This window comes from Notechis scutatus, chromosome 3 (assembly GCF_049901735.1).
Source record: "Notechis scutatus isolate UNSWTSFEM ecotype Mainland chromosome 3, rNotScu1.2, whole genome shotgun sequence".
NCBI classification, from domain to species: domain Eukaryota; kingdom Metazoa; phylum Chordata; class Lepidosauria; order Squamata; family Elapidae; genus Notechis; species Notechis scutatus.
In genome coordinates this window covers 167502029-167514880 of record NC_142011.1, presented here as the reverse complement: position 1 = coordinate 167514880, position 12852 = coordinate 167502029, and the positions used below count along the sequence as shown (strand labels likewise).

Genomic DNA, 12852 nt, shown 5'->3' with positions numbered 1-12852 from the left:
AGATGAGGACCAGGTGCTTTATTCTTTTGGTTGCAGATGAACCAGTACGGACTCTTTAAGGTCATATGACCTTGAACACTAATAAAAATAAATGCTGAAAACAGAGTGTAGAAAACAGAGTGGAAAGTTTGACGTTGTCCAAAAAGGCAGTATTATTAGAAGGAATTTTCTTATTTTCTAAATAAGCTTAAAAATATCAAGTAAACTGTTGATCATACCAGAACATATCACATGAAAAGTTTTGAAGAAAAGCGGATAGCTTAGCATTCAAGAAGATCTGAGTTCCATAGAAACAGGATGCCTATTTAAAAAAAAAGTATTGTAAAATATGCTGTTAGTTCCTGAAGAACTACAAGATAAGATCAAGCTAGAAACCTGGGTATGATAGATAATACAAAAAAGAAGCTGTAGAAGGCCCTTGAGCTGAAGAAAGTTAAAGAAAGATGTACTTCAGATGAAACACACAGTTGTAGCTTCTTTAAATGAATATTTATTCAGCTCCATCTATAGAGCCACTCATCTTACATAATAATTCTGGGTGGCATACATAGAAACAATTAAGAATACATAAAAACCATTAAATCAATCAATATAAATTAAAATCAAAAGAAGATAAATAAAAAATGCAGGAAAACACACAGGCAGTGCAATCTGTTGACTTTCATATAACCAACTAACAGGCTCCACTCTACCATGGAATCCCAAGCTAATTAACAGAGCCATGTTTTAAGGACCTTCTGGAAGGTCAAAATACTATATACTAACACTATTACCATTATTAACTTAATTTCTAACAAAATGATTCATTATCTCTTTGAGGTTTTCTTTACATTTACATTTCAATAGCACAAACAAGTTCTGGCAACATATTGGTTCTGTGGTGTCCCCATGATAATGCCTTCATCTTGTTCTCAGCCCATGAATGAGAGAGGGTTAACTGTTCCTTAACAATACCAGTACTTCAGTACCATTTTCTTTCTTCTTTCAATACCCATTTTTAAACTATGAAATCATTCCTGGATAACAGCATTGCCCAGGACTGAGGCAAAGGAAACTAGATAATCAGGAGAGCCAAAAGATGTTTGGGAATCATACATGTGCCATTAAGTTTTAATAATGGGTGAAGATACAAGATATATACAAAATTGGGCTTTTCCCTTAATGAAATTCAACTTTTAAGTTTAAACGTAATAGTTTTTTCCTAGTTTGTATTATTACTTGAATTATTTAAACTGTGCAGATAGTTTGTTTTATTCTAAGAAGTGAGAATTATTATTAGTCAGGTAGCATAATTACTAATTTCTCAGCAGTAATTTCTGATTGCAAAAAGAGGCAAAAGTGCATTATATAAAAGGTTCAGGCTATCTTAAAGCAGGGCCCTAAAAAGGCTCTGAATTTATCTTACTACCACAGGACACATGTACCAGAGCCCAAAACAAACATTCAAATAAACTTTTATTTATCATTTTCATCAAGGGAGAATATCTATCTCCAAGTTTTTAACTAAAAGAAAGAATTTGTAATTAAAAATATCCAATTGATCATTATGCTTTGCAATTATTTTTGGACAGGTGACTCAAATCAAGATATTTGCACATATGATATTAAAGTTAATATTACTGTTAATAAGCATTAGATTGTGAGAGATCGGTATGTAGTAAATTTCATATATAAATCCATAAATTATGAATGTGTTATCTATATTAAACACTAATGACTTCACAGATCAGCTTATCAATTGAAAATATTGTAGCTGTGCTATTCTCTGACAACAAAAATAATCAGAAGTCTGGACTTCCAGTTTGAGCTTCTTCAGCGACAGACGGAAACCTCGTCTCTGCGAGGCTTTGATCTGTGCTCACCGCTAGAGCGCCCCAATAACATTGTTCCCTAAGAAGAATTTTAAGCTGTGAAGGAGAGAGAAAAGGGAAAATATGTGGTTTTCTCCTTTTCCTATACTGACAGCTAAGAGACTTAAGCAAGAAATTGGAAAAAAATCCAATTGACATCAATAGGCATTTAATGCTGAAAATAAAAAGTCAAAGGGATAATAAAGATTTCTGAATAATTAAAAGCTTTTGAAAACAGGAAAGGAGAGAAAAAGGACAGAAGCAAAATATAGAGAAACAGGGCCTATTTAGAGATAATGGGTGAAAACTTAATGGAAAAAGGGACTCTGCAAAGGTACATAAGATTGTATGGTTATATTAGAAGCAGAAATAATTTTAGAAAATATGAAACAATGTATGATTAAAATGTCTGATAAAATAGCTATTGTAATTCAGTGGAATGCTTGTCAATAAATAAATGTAACAAAAGGTATATTTAATGATTTATAAAACATGTGAAGAGAAATAAGGGAAAAATTAATTATGGAGATTATATGTTTTTAAGGAAGTATGATATTTAATGAAAGAAGTGTTAAAGATGTTAAGATTTTAATGATTATTAATGATAGAACTGAACTGGAATGGAATGAGGGTTTATAATTACATATATTTACAATCTTTCTTTCTTTTTTTTAAAGAATATAGTGTGTATTATAAGAATGTACCAAGCAGAATTCGATTGGAAGTTATGTATTATATACTATATTGAAGGTCATAAAATTAACGTATATATTGAAGTTTAAATAAGAGTTGAATGGATGTAATTAAAAGATATAAAGGTGTGATACTCCAGTTTGTAACTACAGGAGAAAATTTGTTTAATGAGAAAAGATAATATGAAATTGAAACAGAACAGACAAAAGTATAAATATAATGATTTGAATTGAGATGAGATAATCAAAATAAAATTGAGAAAATTAAAAGAGGGGAAAAACTATATAGAAAATGTAAAATAGTATAAGATATGGAATAGAATACAAAAAGGAGCATGAAATTGAGTTTTGTGTCTGTATAAAGAAATTCAACCTGGGACCATGCTATTTTCAAAAAAGATGTTTTACTTGTATTTTGTGTGTGAAAACCCAAATAAAACTTTATTTAAAAAAATAATAATCAGAAGTCTGGTAATACCTTTTATAATTACAGATAATGCTTGACTTATAACCATTTGTTTACTTACTGTTCGAAATTATATTGGCACTGAAAATAATGACTGATGACCATTTTCAACACTTACAACCATTTGAATTTTGGATACTTGGCAACTGCCATATATTTATGATGGTAGCAGCATCACAGGGTCATGTGATCACCTTTTGCAACCTTTTGACAAGCAAAATCAATGGGGATCCAGGTTCATTTTACAACCATGTTATTAACTTACTAACTGCAATGATTCGCTTAGCAATTGTGGCAAGAAAGGTCATAAAATGGGGCAAAATTCACAACTGTCTTGCTTAGCAACAGAAATTTTGGGGTCATTTGTGGCTGTAAGTTGAGAAACACCTATAATTGATTTCATTAAAAGGACATTAGCTTCTGTATGCTGTAACTGACTTCATCAGATGAGACTAGCTAATCTGTGCATCTGATGAAATGAATTGCAGCTCACAAAAGTTTATGCCTTTTTAATAAAATCTGACAATGAGAAAAGATACTACCAGACTCTTGATTTTTTTATCAATGGAAGAAAAATATACCATATTTAAAACCTCAGAAATACAAAACCAATTATGAGGGAAAAATAATTTAAATGCATTAGCATAGATAAAGTCAATAGAGATTCTCAGTCATCCAGGTCAAATGGATGTGGATGAGGTGAAATGGATTTTTCAGAAATGGATTTCCAGAGCAAAAAATTCAGACTATAGGAACCAGGAACACTACTCAGGTGACCCTGAGGACACAGATAAACTTCCAAGTGCTTCATCTAAATCAGGGGTCTCAAACACAATTTACCTGGGGGCCGCTGGAGGCAGAGGCTGGGTGAGGCTGGGCCGCATAATATACTTTATATTATACTTTATATTTATATTATACACTAATATTATACTTTCATATCACGGTGGGGGCCACAGGATATTGTCCTGCGGGCCGCAATTGGCCCGCGGGCCGCGAGAATGAGACCTCTGATCTAAATGGAAGCAAATGACCAGTTATCTACAAGGAATATAAATCCTTACATTCCCCACTATTCTGTCAGAGCTGAAGAAGCTTCTTGGATGAGAAGCGAAACATATTCAAAGAAAAAACAAGAAAGTCCAGTTGCCTCTTGAAAGAGCACCTTTGGGACGATCAGCAGAGATGCATATTTGAAACTTATTTTAACAAAATCTTTCCAAATCCTGTCAGAAAGGCACTAAGGAAGAAAAAAAATTCTACATCTTTACCATTCATCTTGGTGCTTCTACCAGAGAGATGCTTTCTTTTTTGCAGATATGCTTGAGCTCTTGTAATAATGGCACAGAGAAAAGTCCTTCCAAGGCAGAAAAAAGAGACTGCTGCCTAGAGATGAGTGGAACTCATATTCTTATGGTCTTTCACGCATAACTCATATTTAAAGATGAATAGAAATAGATCTATTGCAATTAGTTGGTTGGAATCCAACCCATTCCCTCTGTGGTGGGCCATTCTGCCAAAAATACAGCTTCTTTAAATTACACTGAAATCCATGAAATTATTGATTGCTGAAGATAGCTTTCTTCCCTAATTTGTACTTATTCTTTGAAAACCTTTAAGCTGGGTTGTTTTATATAAAAAGTAGAATCTCTTTACATTCTAAAGGGGGAAAAAAACCCTTACTGCCCTTCTTTTCTCCACAAAACAAGTTCTGTCCTGAATCTTTGGTATGATTATTTTTATGGTTATATTGGACCTGTAATGTAACTAAGAGAATCATTTTGTGAAATTAGAAAAGTAATATTCCTGTTATTAAGGGCTGGATTCAAGTGATGTGTGATTTAAATGTTTTTGAAAAGGCAAATTTATCTACAGTACTAATTAAAAAAAAGATTCATTTTGTGGGGGTGTTGATTTTTATCTTGTAAAGGTAAAGAATAATAATTAATGTTTAGATTTTTTTTTAATGGTGACATAGAGATACAATAGGTTCCCCTCTTTTCATAGTTTTTTTTTTATATATTTTTCCTGATTTTCTTGTATTTTGTGTTTTTCTATTTTTTTCTGTACAGCTTAAGAAAAATAAATAAAAATACACATCACTAATCTTTGATTAGATAATATTAACTATTTTGATGTTTTGTCATAGCATTTTACCATTTTTAATTTATATAGTTCAGTATATATTAAACTGCCTCTTTTCTAACAAAATAAAGCGGCTGAGATATATGCACCATAAAGAACAGAAAAAAATAACAGAGTTGGAAGGAACCTTGGAGGTCTTCTAGTCCAATTCCCTGCTGAAGCATGAGACCCCATACTAGTGGTGGCTAACCTTTTCGGCACTGAGTGCCGAAACAGGAGTGCATGCGCACCGGAAACCAGAAGAGCAACTTAGCTTCCCAAGCACACACATGTGCGCCAGCCACCTGGTCTTTTGATTTTTAACACGCATGCACACATGAAGACCAGTTGGCCGGCGTGCACATGTGCTCTGGGGAGCTGCTCTTCTGATTTTTGGCACTCCCGCATGCACAAAGACTGGCTGGCACGCGCATGTGCTCCGAGGAACTGCTCTTCCGGTTTCCGGTGCTCCTGCGTGCATGAAGACCAGCTGGTTGGCGCATGCATGTGCTCTGGGGAGCTGCTCGCCCGGTTTCTGGTGTTGAGATGGCTTTGCGTGCCATTTCTAGCATGCATGGCATAAGTTCGCCATCACAGCCCTATACCATTCCAGACAAGTGGATATCTAGTCTCTTCTTAAAAGCTTCCAATATTGGAGCACCCATAACTTCTGAAGACAAGCTGTTCCACTGGTTAAAATAGTTCTTTTTTAAAAAATAAATTTTATTAATGAAACAACAGAAAGAAAAACATTGAAAAACAATGAACATGGTGAATACATCCCGACACACCTACTTGTCTTACATCCTCAAATAATACATAAAACAAAAAGTACAAATATACATAAATACATAAATATTCATCATCACTGATACATTTACTCCTTTCTTTTTTAAACCAGTGGTTAAACTTCTCCCAGATTTTGTAATAATCGGATTCAGTCCTATCTTTTAATTCTTGAGTTACTCTATCCATTTCAGTGCACGTCCAAATTTTTCTAATTATTTCCATCTCATCTGTCATATCATTACCTTTCCATCTTTGGGCAAGGGCTAATCTCGCAGCGGTGGTGACATGGACTATTAAATATATTATCTCTTTATTATATTTTCCCACATTGTGTCCCAATAGAAAAATTTCAGGTCTAAATTCTATTTTCTGGTTAAAATAGTTCTCATTGTTAGGAAATTTCTGCTTAGTTCTAGGTTGCTCTTTCCTTGATTGAAGAAAACTATCCCCCCCCCAAAAAACCCAACCCCCCGAAGCACAATCCCCCCCAACAACCCCACACCCCAAAAAACAAAAAACACCCCCCCACCCCCCCCCACCCACAAAACCCAAAAACCCCCCCCAAAACCCCCCCCCACCCCCCCCCCCCCAAAACCCCCCCCCCCCCCCCCCCAAACCCCCCCCCCCCCCCCCCCCCCCCCCCACAAACCCCCACCCCCCCCCCCCCCCCCCCCCCCCCCCCCCCCCCCCCCCCCCACCCACACCCCCCCCCCCCCCCCCCCCCCCCCCCCCCCCCCCCCCCCCCCCCCCCCCCCCCCCCCCCCCCCCCCCCCCCCCCCCCAACCCCCCCCCCCCCCCCCCCCCAACACCAACCCCCCCCCCCCCCCCCCCCCCCCCCCCCCCCACCCCCCAAAAAAAAACCCCCCCCCCCCAAAAAAAAAAACTCACAGTTTCCATCCATTGTTTCTTATATTGCCTTCTGGTGCTTTGGAAAATAGGCTGACCCTCTCTTCTTTGTGGCAGCCCCTGAAATATTGGAACAACACTATCATGTCATCTCTAGTCATTCTTTGTACAAGACTAGACACACCGAGTTCTGATCATTGTTCTTCATGTTTTAGCCTCCAGCCTCTTAATCATCTTTGTTGCTCTTTTCTGCATTCTTTCAGGAGTCTCTACATCTTTTTTTTTTAAATATAGTGACCAGTACTAGATGATGGAAGGACTCATTCATTTAATGAATTAATTCAATATCATCCAAACTTTTGGATTGGAGCAAAACTTTTATGCTGTGGATAATAACAGTACAAGATTGCAAAGAACAAACAGGGGTTCCTTAGGTATTATTAACAATTACGTTTTTAAATGTTCTACATTAAGAAAAACAAAGTCTTCAAAACTGAATCAGGGGACTATAAACCTGCTTCATTTAAAAATTAATCATTTATCTCTATTAATTCATTTCAATAAAACAGAATTGTAATAATTACTGATCATTTGTTTGAATACTTCAGTGTTTACAATAGTTTGAAGGCTGGATGTTTATTGTATTCTTGTTAAAATTTGTAACAGACTTTTTCAAGCCCCAAATAAGATCTTGCTACTTCTATAGCAACACCAAGATTCTTGGGCTGAAGAATAACTTTTTCAGAGACTTTCTAGACATTGCCACCTTGTGGATATATTTTTATATCACTTCTAATGCAGCTTACTGAATATTTAATTGCTGTAATGCAGTATTTATTAATGGGGTAGTTTAAATTGATGATACCTTTTTCCAATATCTTATATTTATTAGTTAATCATTATGAATTTACTATAGCACTGAACTGTTTTATTGATTGTGTAGATACATAAGCATCAACATTGATTATAATATTGATGTTTTGGGATAATTGTTTTATGCTTTTGGTCAAGTACTTTAGACTCCATATCAAGAGAACAATGTATATAAATATGACATTTAATTTATTGTCTGCTAAGTAGCGCAACAAGTATTTGGAACTTACTTTGTATATTCACCCACTTGTAGTGTCTGCTTAGATGAACTCTTTCTTGTAGCAATTTGATACTAGAAAAGAAAATATAGCAAATTTTAGTTTAATAGAAAATAGAAAAAATATCCAGTACATTGCCTTTCTACATCCTGATTATAACATCAATTTAATCTTGTTTTGGAATCCTCATATCTGAGTAAGATAACTGAAAACTGGAACAAAGCATCACTTTTTCAGGCCAATGAGGAGGTCTCACATCCCTCAGGATAATGAGGACGATGGTGCAATCCTTACACTACAGCTGATAGAAGCTATTAAATAAAACACCCCTAGGGCATTTCATTGCATGTTTAAATGTTGTGTCATGCAATATAAAATGTCCAATCACTACCACACAAAAAAGCAGATGCTTCTCCTAGAATGTTTTTAGAGATACTAGGGCTGCAGATCCCAGAATTTTCCAATGCTTATGTAGGCTGTGGAATTCTGGTAACTATATTCAAGCACTTCTAGGAGGCACCAGGTTGGAAAATGCTTTCAGGAATAGTAAAATTAACCCCAAACCAAAGAACAAAACATGCTAACATGGCCCTCCCAGAATTAATTCATAGTAATACAATGCTGCTAAGAAAATATGTAAATAAACGTATGCAGTCATAATTATGTTTGTTGGGATGGCTGAGTTCTATTGTAGACTTTGAGGGACTGCTAGGAGTTCATATGTACAATAGAAATTGTATTTGAAAGGTTTGCTTAATAATTCTAAATCTCTCTTGTCATATTACGATAAGCACAGAGAGATATTGAACACAGTGGTTCCATTGATTTCATTATAAATACTGCAAGTGTTTACAGGGAACTGTAGATGTACAATTCTACTAAAATAAGAGAGTTTCAGAATGAATGCACAAGATTGCAATCTTTGGTACCAAACCAAATACTATAAAGTTTGTATTGATATGTCATTTCCCTCTGTGGAAGACAGAAAAGACCATTACTTTTAATAGTTGTTTCATTTGATAGGAAAATGTATACCCTATCTAGTACTTCTGAATCACACACACACACGCACACACACACACCCCACATATACATATACATATACATAGAGAGAAATATGAAGAACAGTTGCAGGAACTGGGTATGGCTAGTCTAGAGAAAAGAAGGACAAGGGGTGACATGATAACAGTTTTCCAGTATTTGAGGGGTTGCCACAAAGAAGAGGAGGTCAACTTATTTTCCAAAGTAACAGACAAGAAACAATGGATGGAAAATAATCAAACAGAGGAACAACCTGGAATTAAGTAGAAACTTTCTAACAGTGAGAACAATTAACTAGTAAAACAGCTTGCCTTCAGAAATGGTGAGTGCTTCATGACTGGAGGTTTTTAAGAAGAGACTGGACAGTCACTTGTCTTAAATAGAGTCTCCTGTTTGAGCAGAGTTGGACTAGAAGACCTCCAAAGTCCCTTCCAGCTCTTGATTGATTGATCGAATGTATATAAAATGTATATTGTAATATATTCCACATATAAAATATGTGTTTTCATTTTCCACCAGCTGAACCCCTAATTTGAGGCTTAACAGTTACACAACAGCAAGGGAAATCCTCTATCTCAATTGTCACATGCATTTTGTTTCCACCCAATCGCAACTCCCAACTTAGTGAAAAAATGGCTCAGAGTTTAAACACAACTGATCCACTATGCATCGGAAGACAAAAATATACTGTATTTATGATGCTGCAATGTGTGAATTGATTCATATGTCATCATTAATTTCTAAGGATTGTCTATACTGAATTGGAATCCGCCAAATTGTTATTAAACAATGAAACCTGCATTGGATTTTATATAGCAAAATTGCAAGGTGATCAACGAGCAGTTTTGAAATTTCAGCATTTATGAGGAATAATCTTTTTATAAGCAGCATAGAAAAGAGTCTTAAATTACTGTCAGTCTAGAGCTCGGGGGCACGGATAAGATAAAGAATTTTCTTTCCCCTCTCTCTTGCAAAGGTCACCAAACCTTGCAGCACCAGAATCTATCTTTAGAAAAATAAGGATATATATGCATAGTTAAGAAGACTATAAGACTTGAAACTAAATGACCCCAGCTCTCAAATATTGTGGCTTTTATTCGGTATAACTTTGCATTTTGCATTTCTCCTTCAGGCCAAAGATTTGCTCCATGAGCAAGACCACATAGCAGCTGATAGTATAGGATCATACAGTACTTAGCTACAATGCTTATATGAGAAAAATAGGGCAGCTTTTGCAAATCTCTAGTCAGGTTGTGCAGTTTTAATGACAAAAATATTTGTGGTCTTGGATTTTAAAAAATATATTTCAGCATAAATATTTATAAACTGAATATCACTTCACCAACTTTGTCTTGGAATAAATTATGCAACTAATTATTTAGTTAACTAGTTAGAAATAGTTATCACAATAAAATGGGCGTTGGTTCTTACCTGACACGCCATTTCTCTGGAGCCGTGAGGATCATCCAGAGAGTGGGAGGTGCTTCAGTCACGTCGTTGATGGCTGAGCTCAATCACTGAGGAACGCTCCGCCCTCCATCACGTGGCTCTCTTGCGTTCCCCAGTTTGCGTGAAGACGAAGGTGAAGAGAAGGACGTTGCTCTGCTCTCCCTATGCTAAATAGGTCATTGGCGAAACAAGGCCCCACCAGACGGCAATTAAAGGGTGGGGCTGGATGATCCTCACGGCTCCAGAGAAATGGCGTGTCAGGTAAGAACCAACGCCCATTCTCCTGAGAGCCGTTCGGATCATCCAGAGAGTGGGACATACCAAAGCTTGGCTGTCCTACGGAGGGACCCCGTCTGGTCCTGCAATCTCCGAGGTTCCCTGAAGACTCGCTGGAGGACTCGCCTACCAACGAAGCCTCCGCCGAGGCAAAGGTGTCAATCTTATAGTGTCTAATGAAAGGAGAGGGGATGCCCAAGTGGCTGCCCGACAAATATCAGAAATTGGAGCCTGGGTGGCCCAAGCCGCCGAGGTGGCTGCACTTCTGGTGGAGTGTGCTGTGATCCCCTGGGTACCGGCAGTGCCTGGGACAAATAAGCCTTGAAATGGTAGCCCTAATCCAGCGGCCGATGGTTGACGGGGACACTTTGTGGCCTAAGGATTTGGGCTGGAAGGAAAGGAAGAGAGATTCTGACCTCCGGAAGGGTTGGGTACGCTTAATGTAAATGCGTGGGGCCCGTCTTACATCCAGTGAGTGCCAAAGCTTCTCCCTTTCCCGCGAGGGATTGGGACAGAAGTTCGGGAGTATGAGTTCTTGAGCCCTGTGAAAGGTCGAGTTAACCTTGGGCAGGAAGGTAGGGTCCGGTCGGAGGACCACCCTATCGGCATGAAATATGCAAAGGTCCTTCCTTACCGACAAGGCTGCTAACTCCGATATGCGGCGGGCAAGTAATAGCTACCAGGAATACCACTTTGAATGTGAGGAATTGGAGAGAGGCTTCCCTGAGAGGCTCAAAGGGTTGCTTAGTCAGAGACACCAGGACCTTGTTAAGGTCCCAGGTAGGGTATCGGTGTATGGTTGGGGGACACAGGTTGGTGGCCCCCTGAGGAATGCCCGAACACGGGGTGGTGGGAAAGGGAACCCAGGTTATCACAGTCAATGACTGTGGATAGCGCTGCGACCTGACGCCTTAGGGTGTTGGGGAAAGCCCTTTCCTCAGGCCCTCTTGGAGGAACTCCAAGACCTGAGCTATGGAAGGTGACAGCGGGTTGATCTGGAGACCATGACACCACTCGCAGAATCCCTTCCAAGTGGCGTTGTATATGCGGGTTGTTGAAGGCCGCCTGGCGGCTAAAATGGTCTCAATAACTTGGTCAGAAAACCGTTCTTTCCTTAAGCGCTCCCGCTCAACCTCCAAATGGCTAACTGGAGCCACTGAGGGTCTGGGTGTTGAAGGGCCCCTGGGAGAGGGATATCCTGGTCGGGGATTCTCCAGGGAGGGGCCACCGATAGGGTTGCGGAGGTCCCAGAACCAGGGGGCGCCTGGGCCAGAAGGGTGCTACTAGAATCAGCTCTGCCCTCTCGGAGATGAGCTTCTGGAGAACTCTGGGAACCAGGGCTAGAGGCGGGAAGGCATAGAGAGAGGAGCCCTGTGGGCCAGGGGCAACGGAGGGCATCGTGATTCTCGGCCCGTGGGAGGGGTACCTGGAGAAAAACCTGGGGAGTTGCGTGTTGAGTGGAGAGGCGAAGAGGTCTACTAACGGGAGGCCGAACATTCTGGTCGCTTCCCTGAATAGTGACGGGTGGATGCGCCATTCGGACTGGTCCACCGTGGTCCTGCTTAGCCAATCCGCTTGGGTGTTTGAGTCCCCTGAGATGTGTTCGGCTCTGAGGGAGAGGAGATTGCGCTCTGCCCAACGGCAGAGGCGTGCCCTCCCTCATCAAGCGGATGGACTGTGTGCCCCCTGACGGTTGACGTGAGCCTTGGCGGTGACGTTGTCCGTGAGTATGAGGACATGCCGCCCGCGTACTTGGGGAGGAAACTGCAGGGCCAGGAAGATGGCGTGGAGCTCCAGCCAGTTTATACTGCACCCCGTTCTACCTGAGACCATGTGCCCTGAGTTGAGAGCGAGAGGATGTGAGCGCCCCATCCGGACAGGCTGGCATCTGTGGTAAGGGTGAGGCGGTGGGGCTCCTTGATGAAGTGACCCTTGTTGATGGTGGGGCTGGTCCACCAGAGGAGAGATGTAAGGACTTTTGGAGGTACCTTGACTGTGGCCTTTGAGTTGCTTCTGCCGGTCCGCTGGAATGGGAGCAGGAACCATTGTAGGGGTCTAGCGTGTAAACGGGCCCATGGAACAATGGAGATACAAGAAACCATTTTACCCAGTAATTTGGACAATTCTAAAATTGTAACCTTCCTGGAGCGTCTGATATGCCTGACGGCTTCCTGGATACTAAGGAATCTCTCGGGGAGAGGAACACCTTACCCTGCACTGAGTCAATG

The 12852-nt window shown here is 39.6% G+C and overlaps 1 protein-coding gene across 2 annotated transcripts in view; it reads right to left on the bottom strand.

The window, feature by feature from the left end:
• MAPRE2 (microtubule associated protein RP/EB family member 2) overlaps positions 1–12852 on the bottom strand; it is a 62677-nt gene that overhangs the window by 36767 nt on the left and 13058 nt on the right. For both annotated transcript variants that reach the window (XM_026670403.2, XM_026670404.2), the window contains one exon: positions 7871–7932. The gene's annotated coding sequence lies outside the window, so the exon portion shown is untranslated. The remainder of the gene's footprint in view (positions 1–7870; positions 7933–12852) is intronic.